The sequence below is a fragment of the Talpa europaea genome (assembly GCF_964194135.1).
Source record: "Talpa europaea genome assembly, chromosome: 11".
In the NCBI taxonomy this organism is placed as follows: Eukaryota; Metazoa; Chordata; class Mammalia; order Eulipotyphla; family Talpidae; genus Talpa; species Talpa europaea.
The window spans coordinates 22540046-22563545 of NC_140078.1; positions in this window are offsets into that span (position 1 = coordinate 22540046).

Sequence of the window (23500 nt, forward strand, 5' to 3'; positions counted from 1 at the left end):
TAATCCTGGAAGCAAGGTCAGTCTCTCTTGCCCCCAACTGTTAGCATATTACCTTGAGTAATTCACCCCGCCCCACCAGCTGACCCTAGCTCCCTCATTGGCAAATTGGGAATAGCAAAGCTTACCTCTTTGGACTGATGTGAAGAGCAAGGAAGATGATGATGGATGAAGCACTTGTTTTGTAAACTGTTGAGTGCTATGTATACATATACACAAAATATTACTGTATGTCTTAGCTCAGTGCCCAGCATACAACAGGGTAGAAAGAATTGTAAAATCAGATTATCCTGCCACCTTTTGAGTTCTGTTCCTCTGGCTCTTGAAATCCTTTGGTTTTTCCTGAGGTCCCTTATTAATATGCCAACACCCTGAGAGGTGTTAATCCTTATTAGCTAATACCTTAGTTAGTGCTGGCACTTTCATTAGCAGTTAACACCTTTGGTTAGCAGTAAACTCCTTACCAGGAATCACCTTGCAGTCAACTGTGAGAACCTTTGGGAGTGGGGCCAGGAGGGGCTTGTGGTGGTTTTGGGCTGAAAGGGGGAGAAACAAGAGCCTCTGAAAGGAGAGAAGGTTCCCCAGGAGAGACATCCCTGACTGAGCTGTTTTGCCAAAATACAGTTCCGTTGCTTCTCCATGAGAGTGATGCCCCATGGGCCAACAGCCGTACCCTGGATCCTCTCTGCCACCTTCTCTAGGTGAGCGATGTTGGGAGATCTCCTTACCACTGTGAGCCTCAGTTTCCTGTTCTATTAAATGGGCTATCTGACCCTATCTTTTGGGCTCACCATTGCTAATACCATGTTTCTCAAACTTACATATTTGTGATACCTACACATTTTCATTTTGATATTAGGGATGCATTTATATTAATCCACTTAAATAAAGTCATCTGTGGTAACAAATGACCCTCCTCCAAATCTCACTGGCTTCCAGTAATAATAAGGGTTTATTTTTTGGTTACAATGCATGCCAACCATGGGTCTGATTCTGCCCTGTGTCATCATTGGTGAATGGGTAACCCCTGCCTAAAATATGCTGCTTCCATGTCCGTGCAAGAAAAACAATGGCAGAGCCAAGGAGTGGTTCTTAACATTTCCACATAGAGGTGGCTCACAGCAGGTGGGCTCGTGCTACATCAGTCTAAGTAAGTCACATGGCCAGACCTGATGGGGATGAGGCTGGCGGTATGATCTTTTGCGCGGAAGACCCTGGTGAGGAGACCAATAAGTCATTTTTAATGTAACATAATCTAGTACAGTATTTAAGATGTATTAAGAATACATTAACTATGCATATGTGAGCATGTGTATACATATGGAGAGGGGGAGCAGGCACAGATAGAGGCAGAATGTATTCAGGTGGTAATCTGGATACGACAATGGATGGTCTCGGCAACTTCTCTGCAAAGTTTGAAATCATATTAACATAAAAAGTTTCATATATGTGGAAAGTATATAAAATATATATATTTAAATATAGTTATAATAGGGCCTCCCTGGTGGTGCAGCGGGTTAAGTGCTGTGCTGTGAAGTTGTCTGAAGCCTCTGCAGTGCAGGTTTGATTCCCGGCCAGCCAGGGAGAAACGCACATGGTGCAGCAGACCTCTCCTGCCTTGCCTGCTGCTCCCCTCAGCAGTGTCTTTGGTCCGTCTGCCTGTTCTGCTCCCCACTGTTGCTCTGGTGAATCCTCTCACCCACCTGCGCTTCTGACTGTACCCGAGTTCTTGTATAAATAAATAAATCTTAAAAAAAATAGTTATAATAGAAATACTTTATATACATATCTAAATATATGTAATAAATACATACATATGTTATGGCACTATGATTAGAGCTGATGGAATATATTTTTTAATTTATAAAGTATTTGATATATATTCTTTTTTTTTAAGATTTATTTATTTATTTGTTTGTTTATATAAGCACTGGGTACAGTCAGAGGCACGGGAGGGTGAGAGAATTCACCAGAGCCAGAGCGGAGAGTTGAACAGGCAGAGTGACGAAGTACACTGCTGAGAGGAGCAGCGGGCGGTAGGAGAGGTCTGCGCGCCAGTGGGACCCTTGCCGGTGGCTGGGGATCGAACCGGCGCTGCAGAAACTGTGGGCAGCTTCGCAGCCCAGCGCTCAACTGCTGTGCCACCGGGGAGGCCCTGATATATATTCTTTAACTATGTATTTGTTTATGTATATGACAGATAAAACCATAATTTTATAGTTGCTTAAAGTGAGGCAAATGTGGAAAGAATAAAAACTAATTGAACTTATTTAAGGGCTATTAAATAATAGTACCTGTACCTGGCTATGACATTTGTGAGACTTGAACTTGAAGGATAGACGTTGGGGAACCCTTGGATAAGACGTATGACGTTTCTCCCATTTCATCGGGGGGCCTCTGGCTGACCATCCCCCTTTCATTCATTTATCCTGCACCTGTTATTGCCAGGCACTGAGGTCGCAGGGGCGGATGACATGCAGCTGGCCCAGGCCCTCCCTGCAGCCGAGTCACGTGAGGTATCAAAACAAAAAGACACACAGCGAAGGGCCCAGAAGCCTTGCTGCCTGCTGGAGTTGTCAGGAACCCTTCGAGTGGGTCACCATGGGCAGTCGCATGGGGGACACCACCTTGTATCTGAGGTTCTGGGTTCTCTAACAAGGAACACGTGTTGCTGGGTCCCCATGACAGTGTGCGTGTGAGTGTGGGCAGATTGCCATGTAAACACTGTACCCCTTCCTGGGAGGCACCTTTGATGCCAAGACATGTAGTCATGGGGCCTGGAAAACCTTTTGTTTGTATATTTAAAAAAGAAAAGAGGGCTTGGGAAGGGCCCAAGAGAACTTAGGATAATAAAAATGTTCATTTTCTTGATCACAGTGGGGATTCCATAGGTATATAAATTTCCAAAACTCATCGAAATATACACCTAAAATGGGTACATTTTATTATCTGTAAGTTACACCTCAGTAAAGTGATTTACAAACAAGCAAACAAAAACAGAGCAGTACAAATTATGCATTTTTGGGGGAGCGTTTCAGAGAAGTTGAGTAACTTGCCCAAGAGCACACAGCTACTGGGGAGAGGAGCGGGAAATGAGACCCAGGTCTGCCTGACGCAAGAATTGGTGCTGTTAACTACGATTAGTACATACCCTTTATTTACTCGTAGAAACAAAAGTGGTTTCATTCGGAAAGGCAATATTGATAAACAACACAAAATCTATCCCTGGTGTAAAGATTTCAGAATTGCAAAGGAGTTAAGGGGCCCCAGAGTCCCACCTCCTTCCTCCTCTGCCCCTGACACACAGAGATGCCCTTGCCCTTGGCCCTAGGTAACCTAGGTAACCTTAGAGACTCTAAGAAGTCCTGGCCCCTCGGGGCCTTCTTGGAACCATCTGTCTGTTCTTTTGCCGGTCAAGTCTCCCTCCCTCTCAGGCTTTTTTCCTGTTTTAGCCTTGGCCTTTCAGTTTCCGAGACTCTGCCCCCAATTAAATGTCCTCTTGTTGCCCTTGCTATTTATTCTCTCACAATCTGGAAGGCTGGGCAGAGGGTACCTTTTGATCTGGGTGGAAGACAGGGACCAAATTAGAGGTTTTACTAATGACCCACCTAATGGACAAAACAAGGTTCAGAGAGGTATAGAGCCTGCCTAAGATCACACAGTTTGCATGAGTAAGAGCGCGAATCCACCCATTTCTGTATGATTCCAGATCCTGGTTCTGTTCAGGAAGGCAAGAGGCAACCAAGTGATGGAGATGGGTGATGTAGGGAGGTAGAGGGGGTGGGAAGTCCCCCCCCCCAAATACCCGCTCCCTAGAACTAGCACTGCTCTATCAGTAGCTGAGAAACCCCCCAGTCCCTGAAGGGATGGGGCTGCTAAGGCCTCTTGCCTAGTGACTGTAGACCACATTTTTCTTAATCTAAATTGAAAACTGCTCAAGTAGAAAAATCATTTCAGAGCTTCATCTCAGAAAGGAAAAGAAGAAGGGAGAAGGAGGGGTCCAGTCGGTGGGGGAAGGCAGAGAGGAAAGGCTGGTGCCAGCCTAGCGCTGAGTCCCTGCCTGCCTTGAGCCTGGCACTGGCCCTTGCAGGGGCCCAGCCCTGCCCCATCTGGCCACCACTATTCCTAAGGCCCAAAGGGGTGGGTCTGCCAGGCTGCTGATGCATTCAGTCAGCAAACACTGAGAACCCCACTGTGTGCCTGGGCAAGGCTCCTGTGATGACAAAACACTGTTAGGGCGCCTCCTGTCCTTAATAGGCTTCTAGTTCACCCCACTCCCTTCCTCCTTGCACTTAGTCCTTCCTTCAAATATTTATTGAACCCCTACAATATGTCTGTTTCAGATGCTTGGGATATAAAAGTGGGCCCTGCCCTCCTGGAATGCACTGTCTAGTGAAGAAGACAAATTATCAAATAAATGGAGAATAACAAACTGTATCAGCTCTGAAGGAATGCAAAGTGTGGGATGAGTGATTATTCCATGGGCAGGAGTGGGAAATGTGATTTAGGTTTGCCAGTCAGGGAGGGTCTCCTGGGAGAAGCTGTATTTCAGTAAAGTCATGAAGGGTGCATAGGAGTTATCCAGGCAAAGGCACAGGACAGACCCATGGTGGTAGACGGGTAGCACCTTCAGGACAGAGGGAAGTACTGTATAGGGCAGACCCTTAAGCCAGGCTGATGGGATTCAAATCCAACTATGCCACTAACCAGCTGTGTGAACTTGGACAAGTCAACTAACCTCTCTTGTGCCCAAGTTTCTTCATTTGTAAGCATAGGGTTATTACGAGGATTAATTAGCTTAACATATGTAATATAATTAGAATGCTGTCTGGCACACTGTTTTAACTAAACAGGCAAACAAAAAGGCCCAGCTCGTGCAAGAGGCCCTCCAGCAGGGAACCACAAAGTGAATCATGGGAGAATGGGCTGTAAACAAGCTTAATCCTGGGCAAACACAGACCAAGTACACACTGTGGGATCCCCAGGGTGCAACAGAAAGGGTACTGGTTAAAATGCTACATCTGCCATTTAGTCATAGGTATGCTTCTTCATGTCATCCCTGGACCTGGGGAAATAGCCATGGTATCTCCATTTTATGGATGAGCAAACTGAAACCTCGAGAGGTCAAATGACTAATCCAAGGTACTACAGCTGGGTTTGAGCCTAGGTAGGTTTGGCTTACTCTAGAGGTGAGGTTCCGCACCCCTGTGCTCTGGTGCTTCATTTCTGAGTCAGGGCAGGATAGACTCTGTCTAGATTGCCTACTCATGTGTTGGATCCTGGCCTGGACTTGCCCTGCATGAAGCAGTTTATAAGATGCAGCCTAGGGAGGGTAGTCATGGAATATTTTGCCTAAACTGAGTCACTTTAGACAGTGAAGGGGACATTAATACTTAAGCCAGGGCAGTATGTAGAAACTGGGACCCAGGGTCACCCAAGCTTAGGGGGAGGTTACGAAGGGCTTGGAGTCAGGAACACCTTACTTGCTGAATGCCTGTGAACAAGTCACTCAACTTCTTTGAACCTCAGTTTCCACATTTGAGGGGGATTCATAATATCTACTTCCTAGAGCTATGATGATTAAATGAGATAATGGGATGGTAGGTTACCATGTCTGGCATGTAGTAGACCTTCATGTGAATGTTACATTTTTTTAATTTAATAAAATTTTATTGATTTGCCATTGATTTATAATACTACATAAATTTGGGGGGTATATCTTCACTTCTGTATGTGTATAAGCCTCCCCTCTCCCATCCCCAAAGTTCCAGCCCCCTTCCCACTAGCAGGTCAACACCCTTTACTCTTCCCTCTCATCCCTGTCCTACCCCTCTGGTTACCACTATGTTTTTTCCACAGTCTAATAGTTATTTTGCTTGTGTTGTTACTTTTTTTGCTCTGGTAATTTATATGCCACATATGAGAACAAATATCTTTAATTGTCTTTCACTTTCCTGACTTACTACGCTCAGCATGATTGGCTCACCTTCTATTCATGTTGTTGCAAAAGCAAGATTTCATCCTTTTAAATCACTGAGTAGTCTTCCATTGAGTATATGTACCACAACTTCTTTATCCAGCCATCTGTTGATGGGATTTAGGTTGATTCCATGTCTTAGCTATTGCAAATAAGCCTGCTATGAACATTGGGGTGCAGAAATCTTTTCAAAATAGTGTTTAGATACCTAGGAAAGATATGACTATATCACATAGTATTTTCACTTTTAAATTTTTAAAGACTCTCCATATCATTTTCCATGGGAGCTACACCAATTTGCATTCCTGCCAAGAGTGAACAAGTTTCTTTTTTGCCACACCCTCACCAACACATGTTGTTTCTAGCCTTTTAGACATAAGCCATTCTCAAAGATGTGTGGTGGTATCTCATTGTGGTTTTGATTTGCATTTCCCTGATAATAAGCACAGTTGAACATTTTTCATGTCCAGTTAGCCATCATCTTTGAAGAAGTATTCAAATCCTCTGCCCAGTTTTGATTGGATTGTTTTTGTCCTTGAGTTATAGGAGTTCTTTATATATTATGGATTTGAAGACCTTGTTGGATATTTGATAAGCAAGTATATTTCAGTACCCATTCAGTAGTTTTTCTTTTCTTTTATTTTTTTAAAAGTTTTATTTATGCATACAAGAGCTGGGGTACAGGCTAGAGATGTGTGGTATGAGAGGATTCACCAGAAACAGAGCGGGGCACAGAACAGGCAGATTGACCAAAGTACACTGCCGAGGGGAGCAGCGGGTGAGTCAGGAGAGGTCTGCTGCGCCATGTGGGTTGGTCCCTGGCTGGCTGGGGATCAAACTCATGCTGCAGAGGCTGCAGATTGCTTCATAGTGTGGTGCTCAACCCCTTGCACCACCAGGGAGGCCCCCATTCAGTAGTTTTTCTTTTCATTTTTGTGGTGATTTCTGTCGCTGTACAAAAGTTTTAGTTGGATGTTGTGCCATTTATTTATTTTGCTTTTGTTTTCTTTGCCGTTGGAGTTGAGTGTCCAAAGATACCTTTTTGGTCAGTGTCCGGGATTATATTTCCTTTGTCTTCTCCTATAGGTATTAGTATTGAATATACAATCAATGGAATTCTCTTTGTCTCCTGTAGTCTGTCTTTGCCTGCCTCTGTGATTCTCAGATTTCCCCCTCCATTCTGCCTACTCCTTTCAAAACTCAAGTCTAGGCTGATTGGCTGTGTGTGTCCTTGGGCAAATCTCTTCCAGTCTCTAGGCCTGCTCTCCTCATCTAATTAGAATGTGTGATCAAGACTGCTGGGGCCCCATCTTCTTTCCTTCCTCCTCCACTGGCCTTCCTGCCCCACCATCCATCCCCAGTCTCATTTTACAGGTCAGTTCCCTTTAATTAGTGAGGCTCTGAGCTTTATCCCTCACAAAATGGAAACTGCAGGTTCATCAAAATCTCATTAACCTCCATTCCCTGGTGGCCCTTTAGGGGTCAGGCCTCTCGGACTGGGGGTAAGTCACCTCCCAGCAAGCCAGGGTCCAGGTCTATATGTGACTGGGGGTAAATGGGGGTTCTGGTTTTTTGGCTCCAAATAATAGTCCAGCCACAGTCCCCAGCCCTGCCATCTCTCACCACCTAGCGCTCAGGGGAGAGGAAAGGGTCTTCAGCACTTTAATTTGAAAACTTGCCAGGGGATCCAGGGATACTGGGTACAAAGGGAAGCGGCAGGCTTCAAATAAGTTAGTACTCAGCTTGTAGCTGGCAGTTTTCCCCACTTTCATGTTATTCCTCCCATTTTTTTTTTTTCGGTGAGGGGTCAGATGGTCCGCTGCTCTCTCCTCTATCTTGGTCCTAAAGTTTATTCTGGGACTTGTCAGAGCCTGGCTCTGGGCAGACCCTCTGGTTCTGCTCATGAAGGCTACCAGTTTACAGGACCTTGAGAGCAAAGAATTACTTGGGGGAGCTCTGGTTTCCCATTTCTGAAACCCACTAACTGGGGTTGCTTAGCCTCTCTGAGCCTCACCTTCCTCACCCAAATGAGACAATTATGTAATACTTGACAATCGCTTTGGAAAACACTATGGCAGTTTCTTATAATGTTAAACATGGACTTCTGTGTCCTAGCAATCCCATTACTAACATATGTATTCTAGAGAAATGAAAACATGTCCACCAAAGCCCTGTATGCAAATGCTTATAGCAGCTCTAATCACATTATCTTGAATTAGAAATAACTCAAATCTCTATCATCTGCTGAGTGGACAAATAACTGTGGTACTGACTGGGAGAACATTTTTGCACACAACACTAATGATAAAGGACTGATCACAAAAATCTACAAAGAGCTGATGAGACTCAACTAAAACAAAGAAAATAATCCAGTCACAAAATGGGCAGAAGAGCTAAAAAGAAATTTCTCTGAAAAGGAAATGCAAACGGCCAACAGCATATGAAAAAATGTTCAACATCACTTGTAATCAGGGAAATGCAAATCAAAACTACAATGAGAAACCATCTCACACCAGTGAGAATGGCACATATTAAAAAAAACTAGCAACAAATGTTGGCGAGGATGTGGAGAAAAGGAACTCTCCTGCACTGCTGGTGGGAGTGCAAACTGGTCCAACCACTATGGAGAGCTGTGTGGAGATTTCTGGACCTACTAAACATAGAGCTTCCATATGATCCAGCAATTCCACTCCTAGGTATTTACCCAGAGGACACAGAAACATCAATTCCAAAGAACACCTGCACCCCTATGTTTATAGCAGCACTGTTTACAATAGCTAAGCTTTGGAAACAGCCCAAATGCCCAAAAATAGATGACTGGATCAAGAAGATGTGGTACATATACACCATGGAATATTACTCAGCATTCAAAAAAGATAAACACATGCAATTTGCAGCAACGTGGATGGCGCTGGAAGGGATCATGCTCAGCGAAATAAGCCCGAAAGAAAAAGAAAAATACCGGATGGTCTCACTCATAGCAGGAATCTAGAAAACTTAAATAAGGGACCAGGAAAAAGAATAACTATAAGAAAGAAAATATCAAAATCAGCAAATAACTATGAACAAGAGACACTCTATGGGGGGTGGGGGCGGGGAGGGGAGGGCTTGGGGTCAAAATAAGGGCGTTGTAATTGCATGGGGAATATAAAAATAAAATTTAAATTAAAAAAATAACTGTGGTATATCTATATTCTGGAATAGTACTTATCAATAAACAGGAACAAACTATTGATATTTGCAACAACTTGAATGAATCTCAGAAGCATTCTGCTGGGAAAAAGAATCAGACTTAGGTGGCTAAATACTAAATGATTCCATTTATTGACAGTCTGGAAACAGCCAAGTTACAGGCATAAAGGTCAAACCAGTGGTTGCCAGGGGCTGGAGTTATGGAAGGGAATCAACTTCAAAGGGGCACAAGACAACTTCTTGGGGTGATGGAAATGTTCTAGATCTTCACTGTGGTGGTGGTTATACTGGTGAACATACTATCAAAAGTCATTCAACTGTACTTTAAAAGGGTGACTTTATCATATGGAAAGTATACCTCAGTAAACCTTACTTTTAAAAAATAAGTCAATGAAATGTTAGATAATTTTTAAATTTTATTTTGCTATTTTACAGAGGTCTGGCACACAAACAGTAGTATACACTACAAGGTACCAATCTCAGTGTATATTTGGATGCCATTTTACATTTTGTGCAATCCCTCCCAGAGTAGGACCACAACTCTCCAGATGAGAGTTGCCTTCTATCATTACAGGTCAGTTTTGGGAGATTTTTAGATCTCATATCCAGTATATAATCTTTTGCATTTGGCTCCTAGCTAGATACTGAAGTCATTTTTTAAAAAAGATTTATTTTATTTATTTATGCATACCAGAGCTGGGGTATAGGCCAGAGGTGTGAGGGGTGAGAAGATGCACCAGAGACAAGGGAGCAGAACAGGCAGATCTACTGAAATATACCGCCGAGGGGAGCAGTGGGCGAGACAGGAGAGGTCTGCTGTGCCATGTGGGTAGCTCCCTGACCGGGGATCTAACTTGTGCTGCAGTGGCTGTAGATAGCTTCATAGTGCTAAGCCTTAACCCCTTGTACCACCAGAGAGGCCCTAAAGTCATCTTTTAAAAACATAAATCAGATTGTGTCATTTCTTGATTAAAAGGCAACCAGTATTTTCCCAACAGGCTTCAAATCAAATCCCAAACTCCTATTTTGCCCGCTAGGCCTTGTGGGGTCTGCCCCTGCCTTGAACCCCATTCTCTATTTGCTCCTCCAGCGACATGGGCCTTCCTGCAGTTCTGTGAGCACATGGGCTCCTTCCTGCTACAGGGTCTTGGCCCTCGCTGAGTCCTCTGCCTGAAATGTCCTATTGCAACCTGGCTCTTTCCTGGCCTTCAGCTCTCTGCTTTTCAGTCATCTCTTCTGGGGATCCTTTCCTAACCCCCCATCCTAAAGATCCCCCACTTCTATGTCTTGGTTATTTGCCATCTCTGTGCCTCGTGGCCTCTCCATAATCTCCATTGTGGTTTGTAATTGTTCATTTGGGGGTTGTTTGTCTTTATTTGTGCTTTAATCTGAGCATTCCCTCCAGGACAGGAAATGGATCTGGTCCGTGTGCATGTCCTGGGCCCAGCACAGTGCTTGGCGCATACGTTACTAAGTCAATACATGATGATTGGTTAACAGTGAAGAAATTGGTTTCTCACACACCTTCTCACATCCTCCTCACAATAACTCGGCAAGGGCAGCAGGTGTCATCAGTACCCCCCTCCAGCTGAAGAAATTAGAGAAAGTACTTGGTCACATAGCAAGTCCCCACAGAGCTAGGACCTGCCACCACCTCCTGGCACCCCTTTCCCACCTCCTTGAGCCAGCAGAGTCTGGTCCCTGCTCTCACTTATTAATTTTTTTAAGTTTTATTTATTTATGCATGCAAGAGCTGGGTACAGGCCAGAGATGCGGGGGGTGAGAAAATTCATCAGAGACAGAGTGGGGAACAGAACAGGCAGACTGACTGAAATGCACTGCTGAGGGGAGCAGTGGGTGAGACAGGAGAGGTCTGCTGCGCCATGTGGGTTGCTCCCTGACTGGCCAGCGATCGAACTCGCGCTGCAGAGGCTGTGGATTGCTTCATAGTGCTGTACTTAACCCCTTGTGCCACCAGGGAGGCCCTCTCACTTCTTTTTTTTTTTTTTTTTAAAGATTTATTTATTTATACAAGCACTGGGTACAGTCAGAAGCGCAGGAGGGTGAGAGAATTCACCAGAGCCAGAGCGGGGAGCAGAACAGGCAGAAGGACCGAAATACACTGCTGAGGGGAGCAGCGGGCGGCAGGAGAGGTCTGTGCACCATGCGGGACCCTCCTCTGGTGGCCGGGGAGCAGCTGGGGATCGAACCGGCGCTACAGAGGCTGTGGGCAGCCTCGCAACCCAGCGCTCAACTGCTGCGCCACTGGGGAGGCCCCTTCTCTCACTTATTTTTTGATGTTAAATTTAAGCATAACTTAATGTCCCATAAAATCTTAGTGTACATTTTGTACATTTTGATGAATTTTTACTTATATACAGGCACACCTTGGAGATATTGTGGGTTCGGCTCCAGACCACCACAATAAAGTGAGTATCACAGTGAAGTGAGCCACATAAATATTTTTGTTTCCTACTGCATATAAAAGTTATGTTTATGCTCCACTGTAATCTTTTAAATGTGTAGTAGCTTTATGACTTAAAAAACAATGTACAAAACTTAATTAAATGTGGCACAGAGACATGAAGTGAGCATGTACTGTTAGGTAGACATGCTCCACACGGAGTCACCACAAATCTTCAATTTGTAAAAAATGCAGTATCTGTACAGTGCATTGAAGTGCATCACAATAAAATGAGGTATGCAGTTAGGGTCCCCACCCCAGTTGAGATATAAAACATTTCCAGTATCCAAGAAACCCCTTCATAATAGACCCAATAGTACCACCTCCTTCTTCAGGGTAACCACTAATCTCATTTCTATCATCATAGTTGGTCTGTTTTTCAGCTTTATATAAATGGACTCACTCAGTGTGGCCTCTTGCATTTCACTTTTCTCACTCAACACAATATCTAGAGATTCATCCATGTTGTTGCCTGTAGATTTTTTTTTTTAGGCCATGTTGTTTTCCATTGTATAAATATATCACAATTTGTCTATCCATTCTGTTGATGGGCATTTGAATTGTTTTTAGGTTTTAGTGATTGTGAATAAAACTTCACTGAACATTCTTTTGGTAGATGTCAACACTTATTTTTGTTGGGTGTATACTTAAGAGCAGAATGGATGGATCACTGAGTGGACATGTGGTTCACTTTCTCAGATATTGTACAAGTTTTCCAGAATGGTTGCGCATTGCATATTTTAGGAACCCAGCAGCCTGAAGGTTCAGCACTGTTCCCCTGTAGCCCCCAGCCTTCCTGAGAGTGGATAAGTCCTGTGTCAGATGCTGGAACCCTGAGCGACCCAACTCTATTAGCACTCATGGCAGAGAGAGGGGATTGAGCTGAGTGGCTGTGCAGACTTTCTGCTGGGAGGCTGGCTGGCTCGATGAGCCCAGCAAAGGTTAGGCCGCCTTGCATTTTCCCCTCCAATGATCTCAGCTCTTAGGGGCAATTAGCCATCAGCAGAGCAGGGAGCTCAGAATACTAACCAGACCCGGCTCATTCTGGGAAGCATTTCCACCGTCCACCTGCGCCCCTACCTTGCAGCTGGGGTGCCTGAGTGGAGACCCAGGGTAGGGAAGCATCCTTCATTTCCCTTGTGCATTTTATTAGTGTTCTGGGTCATCAGACAATGTGGTGGGGGAGTGGGCATGGCTTCTCATCCCACACAGCTATTGCATACCCCCAGGGATACGACACTCATCACCACTCCTGCCTGCTGCTTGCTTCTCCAGGCAATTCTGCCCATCGCCACACAATACTTCTTTCTTCAGCGTAGTGCTATTTGTAGCAGCCCTAAATTAAAAAAAAAAAAAAAAACCAACAAAACAACAAACACTAAAAGTGCATTGGATGGGAACTAATTAAGTAAATTATATCACATTCAGTTAAATATGTAATGGATAATCTGTAGTCATTAGGTATAGGACTAAAACATGTCAACATCATATACCTCTGACATGATGCTCTGAGAGCACACTATCACTCCTGTATTATTCTTACCAAAAATGCACATCCTCAATCTAATGGTGAGAAGATACTAGACAAACCCAAATTGATGGACAGTCTACAAATTAAGTGACCAGTACTTTTCAGAAGTGTCAAGGTAATGAAAGATAAGAGAAAGGATCACAGATTGGAGGAGACCAGGAGACATGATGATTAGATTCAGAGTAGGATCCTGAATTAGATTCTGGAGTAGAAAAAAGGACATTTGTAGAAAAACAGGCAAAATTCAAATTTGATCCGGAGACTACTTAATAATATTATATCAATGTTAATTTCCTGCCTTTTATAATTATTCTATGACTATGTAAAATGTTGACATTAGGGAAACTTGGTGAGGAGTGCATGTGCTATTTTTGCAATTTGGGGGTAAATTTTCAATTATTTCAAAATAAAGAAATTAAAAGATGATAGTGGAGACCAGAGTTTCTTAACCTTTGTTGTGCCATGGACCTTGTGGGTGATCCCCATGGATCCTTTTTCAGAATAATGGCTTTACACACATAAGATAAAATGTTTAAGTTTTCCAGGAAGGCCATTTTATATTAAAAGTTATTGAAATTTTAAAATTTCTGGCATAGTATTATATGTGCTTCTTTATTAATGCATTCACTAACAAGATCTAGAGGCAGGTGTAATTACCATTGTGGTTTCAAAGTAGTGATGAGTGTCAGTAGTATTTTTAGGTATGTGCAACAATGGTAATTTGATATGAAAATATCTACTGGTGGCAAAGTCACAGCACTGCTCATACTACTATAGCTTGTTGCCTACGTTCAAGTTAAAGGAAATGAGAAATTTCAGTTAGAGGTTAGTGAAAATAAGGATATAATTTTTTCCTGTTCAAATTCACAGACCCCCTGAATTCTATTTGCAGCCTGGCAGTGTCTATTACCACACTAATGTAAATGTATATTTATTGAACTGGAAAGAAGCTCATAATATATTGGTAATGGGAGGAAAGAAGGTGATAAAACAGTATGTACAGTAGGATCCCATTTTTATAAATTAAAAATGTGTGTGTGCATTATGTATTCATTCACCAAGCATTCTACAACCATCTACCTTGAGTCAGACTTTGGGAATACAACAAAGAAGAAGACTGACATGATTTTTACCTTTCCCAAGGCAGGGCAGCTGGAAGCATTAATAACTTGCATCAACAGTTTGAGTGATTATTTGTCCTTTTTTTCTTCTTGCTTATCTGTATTTTTCTAAGTAAATGTGTATTTAGGGTGAAATAAAATATTTCTAAAAAACAGAAATGAAGTAAATCCATCCTCATTCTAAGTTGAAACCTGTTTGTGGCTAAAATACTCCATTATCCCTAGATCTGCCTTCTTATGCCCCACAAACCACTCCTCTGTCCCTTCTATAGTGCCTCACCGTACAATTCAGGAACAGGCAGATGGTGATATTCAGGCCTTCCTTTCTTCAGGCTGATCAGACCCAAGTACCCTGATTGGTCCTAGTTTACTCACCATCATGGTGAACTTTCTTTATACCAACCCTGGTTTTGCCACATTCCTCTTATAATGTAGAGCTGAGCTCCAGATAGAGTTGGCCTCACTTAGACTACAAAGAGATTATCACCTCCCTCTTTCTAAACATCATACTTCCATTTATGTAGCCTAACACAATAATCATTTTAGAAACAGCTTTATTGAGATATAATTGACATGCAATATGTATTAGCTTGCTTCTGCTGATGCAACAGATTTAGTAGCTTAAAATAATGTATTTAAAATAATGTAAGTTATTTTACACTTTTATAGTTCAGAAGATCCATATCTACATGGTTCTCAGTGGGCAAAAATCTGGACATCAGTAGGACTGTGTTCCTTTGTGAAGGCTGTAGGGGAGAATCTGTTTCTTTACCTTTTCCAGTACCTGGAACCTAGCTGCATGCCTCCGTGCATGGCTCCTTTCTTCCCTCTCAAAGCTAGCAACATTGGGGGAAGCCCTTCTCACAAAGCCATCTCTCTAGTTTGGAAGACTCCCTCTTCTGAATCTTAAAATCCCTTGCTGTTACCCTTGGCCCCACTAGATAGTCCAGGATAAGCTCCTGATTTTAAAGTCAGCTGATAAACAGTTTTAACTCATTATGCTTCCTTGTCACATAACCTAACATATTTGCAGGTTCTGAGAATTTGGACTGATATATCTTTAGGGGCCGTCATTGTGCCTACAACACCGTAATACCTTCTAATATGTACAACTCAGTAGTCTTCAGCATATTCATAGAGTTGTTGGAAACCATCACAATCAATGTTAGAACCTTTTTACCAGTCCATAATAAAATCAACACCTATCAGCAATCTTTCCTCCCAATTCCATACAAACCATCTCCCCACCCTACTCTACGCAATCATTAGTCTACTTTTAATTCTTGTGCTTTACCTTAGGGGGGAAATAAATTGTGGTCACATTATGTATATAAGATATAGTTGTTGTTGATGATGGCTTTTATCAGATAGTGGTTTCCTTCTATCCCTAGTTTGTTGAGTGTATTTTATCAAGAAAGAATGTTAAATTTTGTTGAATACTTTTCCTGCATCTATTGACATTGTCATGCAGGTTTTGTCCTTTATGCTACTTTATGGTGTATATAATATGAATTGATTTACTTGTATTAAACCAACCTTGTATTTCTGGAAACATCCCACTTAGTCATAGTGATGATTCTTTTAATATGCTTTGCTTGTACTTTGTTAAGGATTTTTTTACATCTGTAATTATAAAAAAAAATTGAAGTATAGTTTTTGTTCCTTGTGATGTCTTTAATGATCATTTTTTAAAATTTTTTTTAATTTTTTACATCATTGTTCATTTTTAAACAATGTTTGCTTCCCCCCTCCCCCTCAGGTGTAGTCCCCATAGAATTTCCTTCACCAATGCACCCATGCACCATCACCTTTAACAATCATTTTTTAAAAAATCACATTATTCTCTTGTCAGCAATTGTGTGTAATTCCCTCCTGCACCAGCCAAGATGTTTAGTAACCTGGACTGGTCCCCATATTGACACAATCATATGTTTCAATCTTAAACTTGCCTTTTCTTGTCTTCAGTCTCCTGTAATTCTGAGGCAATCACCTTTTCAGAGTGATAGTGTCGTTGCTAGAATGGACTCCTAGTCCAGTGCTCTTTCTCTGGGACAAAATCTGGCAGGATCTTCGTTATTCCTAGTGATGAATAAGATAGATCAGTGCTTTTAAAACAATATGCATATGCATATGAACATGTAGAAGAATCACCAGGGAATCTTGTTAAAATGCAGATGCTGCTTCAGTAGATCCAGGAGTGGTCTTGAGATTCCACATTGCTCCTAAACTCTTGGGTAATGTGATGCTGCTGATCCGTGGAGTCCACTTGGAGTAATAAGGAACTTAAATACTGTTTTCCCAAACTTCAGTTACTTGAGCGCTGGCTTCCTATTTTTTTGGCCACATTTTTCATCCATCTGTACCATTTTTAAAAAATATTTTTTCTTTTAATTCACTAGCAATTTAATGGCTTCTTTGGGTGAAATTTAGATTCATTCTAGGCAATAACATGCATCAAATCACAGATTTTATGTGCTAGTTCTATGTTTTCCTAATGCACATTAAATGTACCTATTCAAATAAAGAAATATTCATCTGTGTACCACCAGCAATTATCTCATGTGCCACTGGTCCACACATCCCCATGAAAAGCAGTGTGTTAGAATTTCCAATGTGATGAGAATGTGGTTCTTGCCCTTTAAACATCAGCACACTTTAATTGGACACATTTGACTTGTGTCTCATGATTTTGTCCCATTTTTCTCTGCTGCAATTTGGCCAGCGATTCCTGTCTTTCCCTCTATTATCCACTCTGATTAACTCAGCTGCACCTGTCAGCCTTTATTCCTGCGAGCGCATGGAGCGAGGCGTGCTGAAGAAGTCGTTAAAATGCATGAGTTTGATCATATTCACTCTTTCTTGTCCAGGCTATAGGGGGCTGAGTCTCTGAGCCCCACATCTGGGCTGCCCTAGGCTGAGGGTTCATGGCCCTGGATGCCTGTGGGAACCAGCAGGACCACTATGCAGCATCATCTGGTGGACATTGTTGGGGGCAAGGCTAGTGAGTTTCTTCTGGGGTGCTTGTACCATGGGCTGCAGGAAGCAGGGACTAGGCTGGTCAGTGCTTTGTACCTCAGCTTGGTGCTTATGAAGACAGAACAAGGGTTGGAGAATTTTGATTCCTCTGTTTCTATTGGTTTCTTTTGGGAATTTGTAGGACAAATTCTCACTGAGTCTCCTTGTCTTCATCTTTAAAATGGGTGTACTCTATGACTGCCATGTGAGGAGGGAGGTGTAGTAGTTATGAATTCAGGTTTTGCTGTCTGATAGGCTGGTTCTGTCATTTACAGTGTTTGCAGCTGGGAGCAAATCATTTTATCTATATCAGCCACCTCCTCTGTTAAATGGAGATAACAATACATACTTCACAGGGACAACAGGGATTAAGGGGTCTCAAGTCAGCATAGAGTGAGTGTTCTAGAGATGATAGACATGGTTACAGTCATCATCATCATCATTATATAAAATATTTAGCAAATCTAGAATATTTTGATGCTTCACATAAGTCTCCTCTGCTTTCCTCTCTCTTCCTCCCTTCTTTCCTGTCTTCTTTTCGTCTCACCTTCCTAGATGCAGCCAACTGCAGCTGCAAGGAGCAGTGGGAGCATATTTTGGAAAAATGGATTGTGTGCAGATCCTGGAGGGACTTGAATGTTAGGGGGGTCAGTGTGCGTTTCTACCTAAAGGCAGTAGTGAGCCATTGAAGGTTCTGTGGAGCAGAAACAGAATGTGGTGAAAGTGGGGGAGAAGTAAGTACCTGCCCAAAGATTGGGAAGGAATGATATAGCAGGAGCTGGAGCCACAGGTGCGACAACCCAAGGCCCTGGGGGTCCAGTGAGAAGGGTTGGAGTAGTTGCTCTTCTGCCCCAAAGCTTAACAGGGAGACACAGCCCCACTGCTAACTTTCACCTTGCCCACAGAACCTGCTGGAGCTCCTGCCTCACTGTATCACCTCAGACAAGTGCCTGAGCTCTCCGAATCAGCAGCAAGGGTGATACTGGGCCTTGGGTGATACCGCTTGCCTTCCCAGCAAAGACCCTGCTGGGTCCTCCAGGCTTCCATCATCTTCCAGGCTGCTCCTCTCAGAGATTAATTTGTTTACTCCCTTGCCTGGAGATGAACTGAGAGAACTAATCGTCCATCAGCCCTGGCTCCCCCAACCCAGCACCACCCCGCCCCGAGTGTCCATTTTCTGGCAAAATATGTCCTTGCTGCTGCCAAGGCTGCTTGGGAAATGCTAATTTTATCCTCAAATTAAAATTTGTTCCCTTACCCTCATTTTAATAAAAACGAAGCGTCCAGAAACATTGCCATGGCACAGAAGAGAAAGATCTGACATCATTTTAAAAATGCCTTCAATCGCACTGCCTTCTGAACGGTTTGTCCTCTCACCCTGACCCCCTCCCCATCTTCCCACCCCCTGAGGCAGCATTTACATTTCTTAATAACCCCTCATTAATATTCATGAGAAGGGCGGGTAATAATGGCTGAGCACACCGCACTAATTCAATTTCCACTGCCTCGGCGTGTTTACTTAATCACCAAGGGACCCGGGTTACTCGGTACAATTATTTATTCGGAATTGGATCTGGAGGCATCTGGACGGGAAAACAGGGAACCAGGAGCAAAAATGGAAATCGAATTCTCTTTGTCTTTGCCTCCCAGCCACCTCCTCCTGACTGTCTGCCAAGGCTCCAGGCAGCCAATAGGAGCTGGAGGACAAGCCTCCGTACCGGTAGTGCCCGTCCGAAGGCACTGGCATGTGCTGGGGTTGAACACATTCCAGATGTTCTGGCCCTGGCAGGAATCTCTCAGCATCAGTGGCCTAGGAGGTATCACCAGGCCCAGCCAAGAGTGTGTCTGCACAGCCAACCAGAGGTGGGGCCGGCAGGGGATCAGGGGGGGTGGGTCCAGCCTGGACATAACACTGTGGTCAAGCACTTGGTCTAAAGCCCTGTGAGAGTTTATGACATGGGGTCTAAATAATGCATGCTCACCACTCACCCTCAACAACTGTCACCTCTCCAGGTGGCCTGCCCTGACCTGTAGATGAGGTTAGGTTCTCATCTTTCATACCTGTTGCATCCAGCATGGACTTGACCAAGTCCTTGCTCACTGTGAGTGTTCACACAATGTTCTTGTTAGTTTCCCAGGGTCCATTTCTCCTGGTAGACTGCCAGATTCATGGGGGGCAAGTCCCATGGCTGTCCTGTTCAGCAGCTAACAATGTCCAGCATGGAAGGGATGCCCAAAAAACATTTGTTGACTCTGACAGATTCCCAAGCCTCTGTTTCCTTATCTACCAAGTAAAGATAAGAATATTAACCTTGCAGCATTGCTATTGCTATAGAGCAGCCCCAATATTGAAGGGATTCCTGGCTGTGGGTCCTCACCCGCGCGCTTAAAAGGGACTTATTAATACTCCACTATAGACACACACAAAAGGTTAATAAAAGGTTTATTTACAAGGGAAAAGGAAATAAGGAAAATGTACCACTCAGGGAGAAAATAGGGAAATAAAGTCTTTAATGCGTCCTACCCGATCCGCCGACCTGGAAACCCAAAGGCACTCTCAGAGCTGGCTGGACACTGCTAGCTGGTGGAGAGCCAAAATGGGGGACCCCCTCCAAAGCCCATGTGTCTGCCTTTATACCAACCTGGCTGCTTAACCCCACCCTCAGGTCCCAGCCACCTTCCCTTTGGTGGTGATGGGATTTGGAGTTCCCAGTGTCTTTGGCTTTGGCCTGGGATGGGGGTGGAATCCACAAAGCCTGTATGGGATTAGCTTTAGGACATCCTTTTCCCCCTAACACTATGAGGATTCAGTGACTTCTGTATAAAGAGATTCAGTGGAATTCAGCGTAAAGAGTACCAAGTGTTAAGTTCAGTAACTGACACATGATAGATGCTCAATTAACACAAGAGGCTATTATTATTATTCCTGGTTGTGGTGGAGCAGAGAAGGGCTAACTGGCTGCTCTGGGGAGCCTGGGTGTGGAAGGAGCTCTGCTCAGATACTTGAAATGACTTCCCCAAGTTCACACAGCTTGAAAGGTCAAATCTCAATTTTGATTTTGCCACTTGGATGTCTTTAAATTTAGCAAGAGCCTTGTTTTCTTCCTCTGGAAATTGGAATAACAATAGTGATCACTGGTTGGATTGCTAGGGAGGATTCAGTGAGGTCTCTTAGGCAATCAGCATAGAAAACCCAATAAAAAGAGCTGTTGTGATGGCAGATATAATGAATGGTAGTCCAAGCAGCGTGTGACCTGAATATATTCATCTGTTAACTCATTTATTTATTCATGCATTCAGCATGTGTTCATTAGTCCCTGCTAGGTGCCTGAGCCAGTGTTAGGCTCTGAGAGGAAACAGAGGTGGAAGAAATGTATTGACAGCTCCCTCAGCCAGGAGCTTCTGACTCATAGGAAAGATGAAACATTTGTGCAAGTCTTTGGCACATCAGCAAATGTCAAGGCCATGGGAATTAGGGAGTATTGGAAAGATGGCTTCCAATCTGGGGGTTAGGGAAATGTAACTAAAGGGGTGGCATTTGGGGCAAGAAGAAGAATTTGGACCAGAGTGAGATGAGGAGCATCCTAAGCAGAGGGATCAGTAAGAGTAAGGTCTGGGGGGTGGGAGGGATTCTCTGTTACTTGTAGTCAAAACATCCTCAACTGATTCATCTTTGTCTGTGTACTTTTGTTTAGACTGTATGTCTCTACCTTGATGTTCAGCATACTCCTGCTCATCCCTCAAAACCCAGATCCAATTGACCTCCCATTTTCTTCCTTATGTCCTCCTTCCTTACGTGCTCCTACTGCATCCTAAGATTTCTCATGTACCTTTTCCTGCTTATCCATTGGTCTCCAGTCCTTACTCTTCAGTCACTGTGCTCTGTATTGCAAGGGGCTAACCCCCAAAGGTTATATTTTCCAGACATCTGGGGGATGGCTGGCTTCCAGCTGGGTTTGGCCAATGGCAGGCACTGGTGGGAGACTGAAGAATGGAATGAAGGGAGAAGCCAGGGTTTTTCTCCCTTTCAGCCTTGGCCCAGGGTAGTATCTGCAGTGGTGACTGTGTCTCCTCCGGGTCTCCAGCTTTCCTTTAGATATGTGGTGGTTCCATGTTCTACCAGGTGTCCCTGCTCCTCAGCTGGTAACACAACTTCCTCCTCCTATCCCAAAGGTGTAGGGCCTCCTGCTGTTACTAGCCTGTGGGCTGCTTCACTGTCTCAAATCAGCTCTCAGCTCTTCTTTTACCTTCCTTTCTCTAGATTAAAATTCCTTCTTTTTTTCTTTTTTGTAAATATATGAGGCTATACACTAATTAATATACTTCCCCACAGGCTGCAAGCTCCTGGTGGGAAGTATGCTATATTGTAGCCCATACTGTATCACAAAGAAGTTCCTGAAAGGTGATTGAATGAATGAGTAAAAGGTTTTGACTCCATGACTTTTCCAAAAATGTTCTACTCTTAGCAAAAGAAAAGAAGCACAGGGGAGAACATTTCTCCCTGAGGTTGATAAATATTTGTGCTAAAACCACATCAGTACTAATACCACATCAGTACTAAGAAGTGCTTTGTAAACAGCAGAAGGCTTTATAAATAGCTCTATTCCTATAAGGTTCTTTGTAAACTGTAAAGTTCTGTACTCACATTAGGCTTTCCTACTGTTTCAACCCAGCTCAGCATTCCTACTGAGGTGGCTGTGAGCTGGGGAGGCTGAAGGAAGAAAGGGAAGCTAATGAATGGATTGGAGGCAATGTCTCAGCCAAATAACGACAGGCGGGAGGTAGCACAGGGGACAACAGATGATTTAATCATTACAGATTCGTTTAGAGAAGTCCCTTCCCTCCCTTCCTGCCTCCAAAGCACCTGGACCCCCAGGTGCCCAGCCAAGTCCCTTCATTAAAATTTCTCAGAACTAGGGCTGGATTGGAAGACAGTCCAGACCTGCCAGCTTGTCTGCCCGACAAGGGGAGAAAGCTTCCAGAGCGGGCATTTCTTTAGAAGTTGCCTGGAACAGTGAGGCAGGTGGAACTTGGGATTCAGAGAGGAAAATGAGTGAGAGGCAATATGCAAGGGAGTGACCCCACCTATCTTAAATGGGGTCTCTAAAAGCAGAGCCCAACAAGGACTTCGATACAAGTAATTTTTTTTGAAGGTGATCATCGGAAACTCTCTTATTTTTCTTATTTGGCCCCTGACTCTTGAAAACTTCTCTCCAGCTCAAGGTCTCATTTGCTCTTAAGACATATTGTTCTCTTTGTATCCCTGACTTGGGGATTTGGGTAACAGGAAATAAGTGTGAAGATTGCATGAATACACCCATGTCTATCCTTTTTTCCACTTGTAAAGTCGGAGTGGGTAGCTGTCTCTGTAAGATATGGGCTAGAAAGTCAGGGGAGACATAGCCATTCATTTAGCAGCCACAGAAAATATATGGAATTTCATTCCGCCCACCACCACCTTCTCTGCCTGGTAAACTTCTCTTCTGTTCTCAAAACCCATAACCCCTTCACATTTCCCCTGGCTTCTCCCTGCAATCAGCCATCCACCCCGCCCCCTGCTCCCACAGCAGAGCATCCTGGCTAGTATAAAGCACCCTTCTGCTTCCCCCGCCCCCATACATTGTGGTGGGCAATTCTTCCTGAGTGGGGGAATCAGTCCACGGTCACTCTTCTAGATAATAAGGTGTTTTCAAAACAAAACAAAACAAAACCAAAAACCTTGGTGTGTATATGGATAATGTGGAAACAGAGAACAGAGAATTGTAAGCAGAAGAGAAAGGGAAGGAGAGTAACCTTTCTTGAGTGTCTGCAAGGGGCCTGTGCTATTTCACTCGAAGCCTTCATTTTCTTAAAGATTGTCCCTCCTGTGTAAATACTGATGCCCATCCACCCGCTGCACACAGCTCTTCCCAGCAGTGCACGGCAGCCTTCCCTACATCTCCCTCCTGTCTGAGCAGCCTCTGCCTGAAGGGTCTGACTTCCTGGTGTGTCCTTAACTCCATGCCCCAGACCTGGCAGCCTGGGTCTTCCCCACTCCTGCTCTGTCTGGAGGAAGGAGGGCAGTGCCTCCAGGCCTTGCAGTAATAGATCTGCCCTCAGAGTTCCAGGAGAGAGAAACACAAGCATGAAGAGCCTGTGGGCCCCTTCAGGCCTGAAAACATTGGGATCCTTCAGACCAGAGGTTCCCTATTCCAAGACTCTAG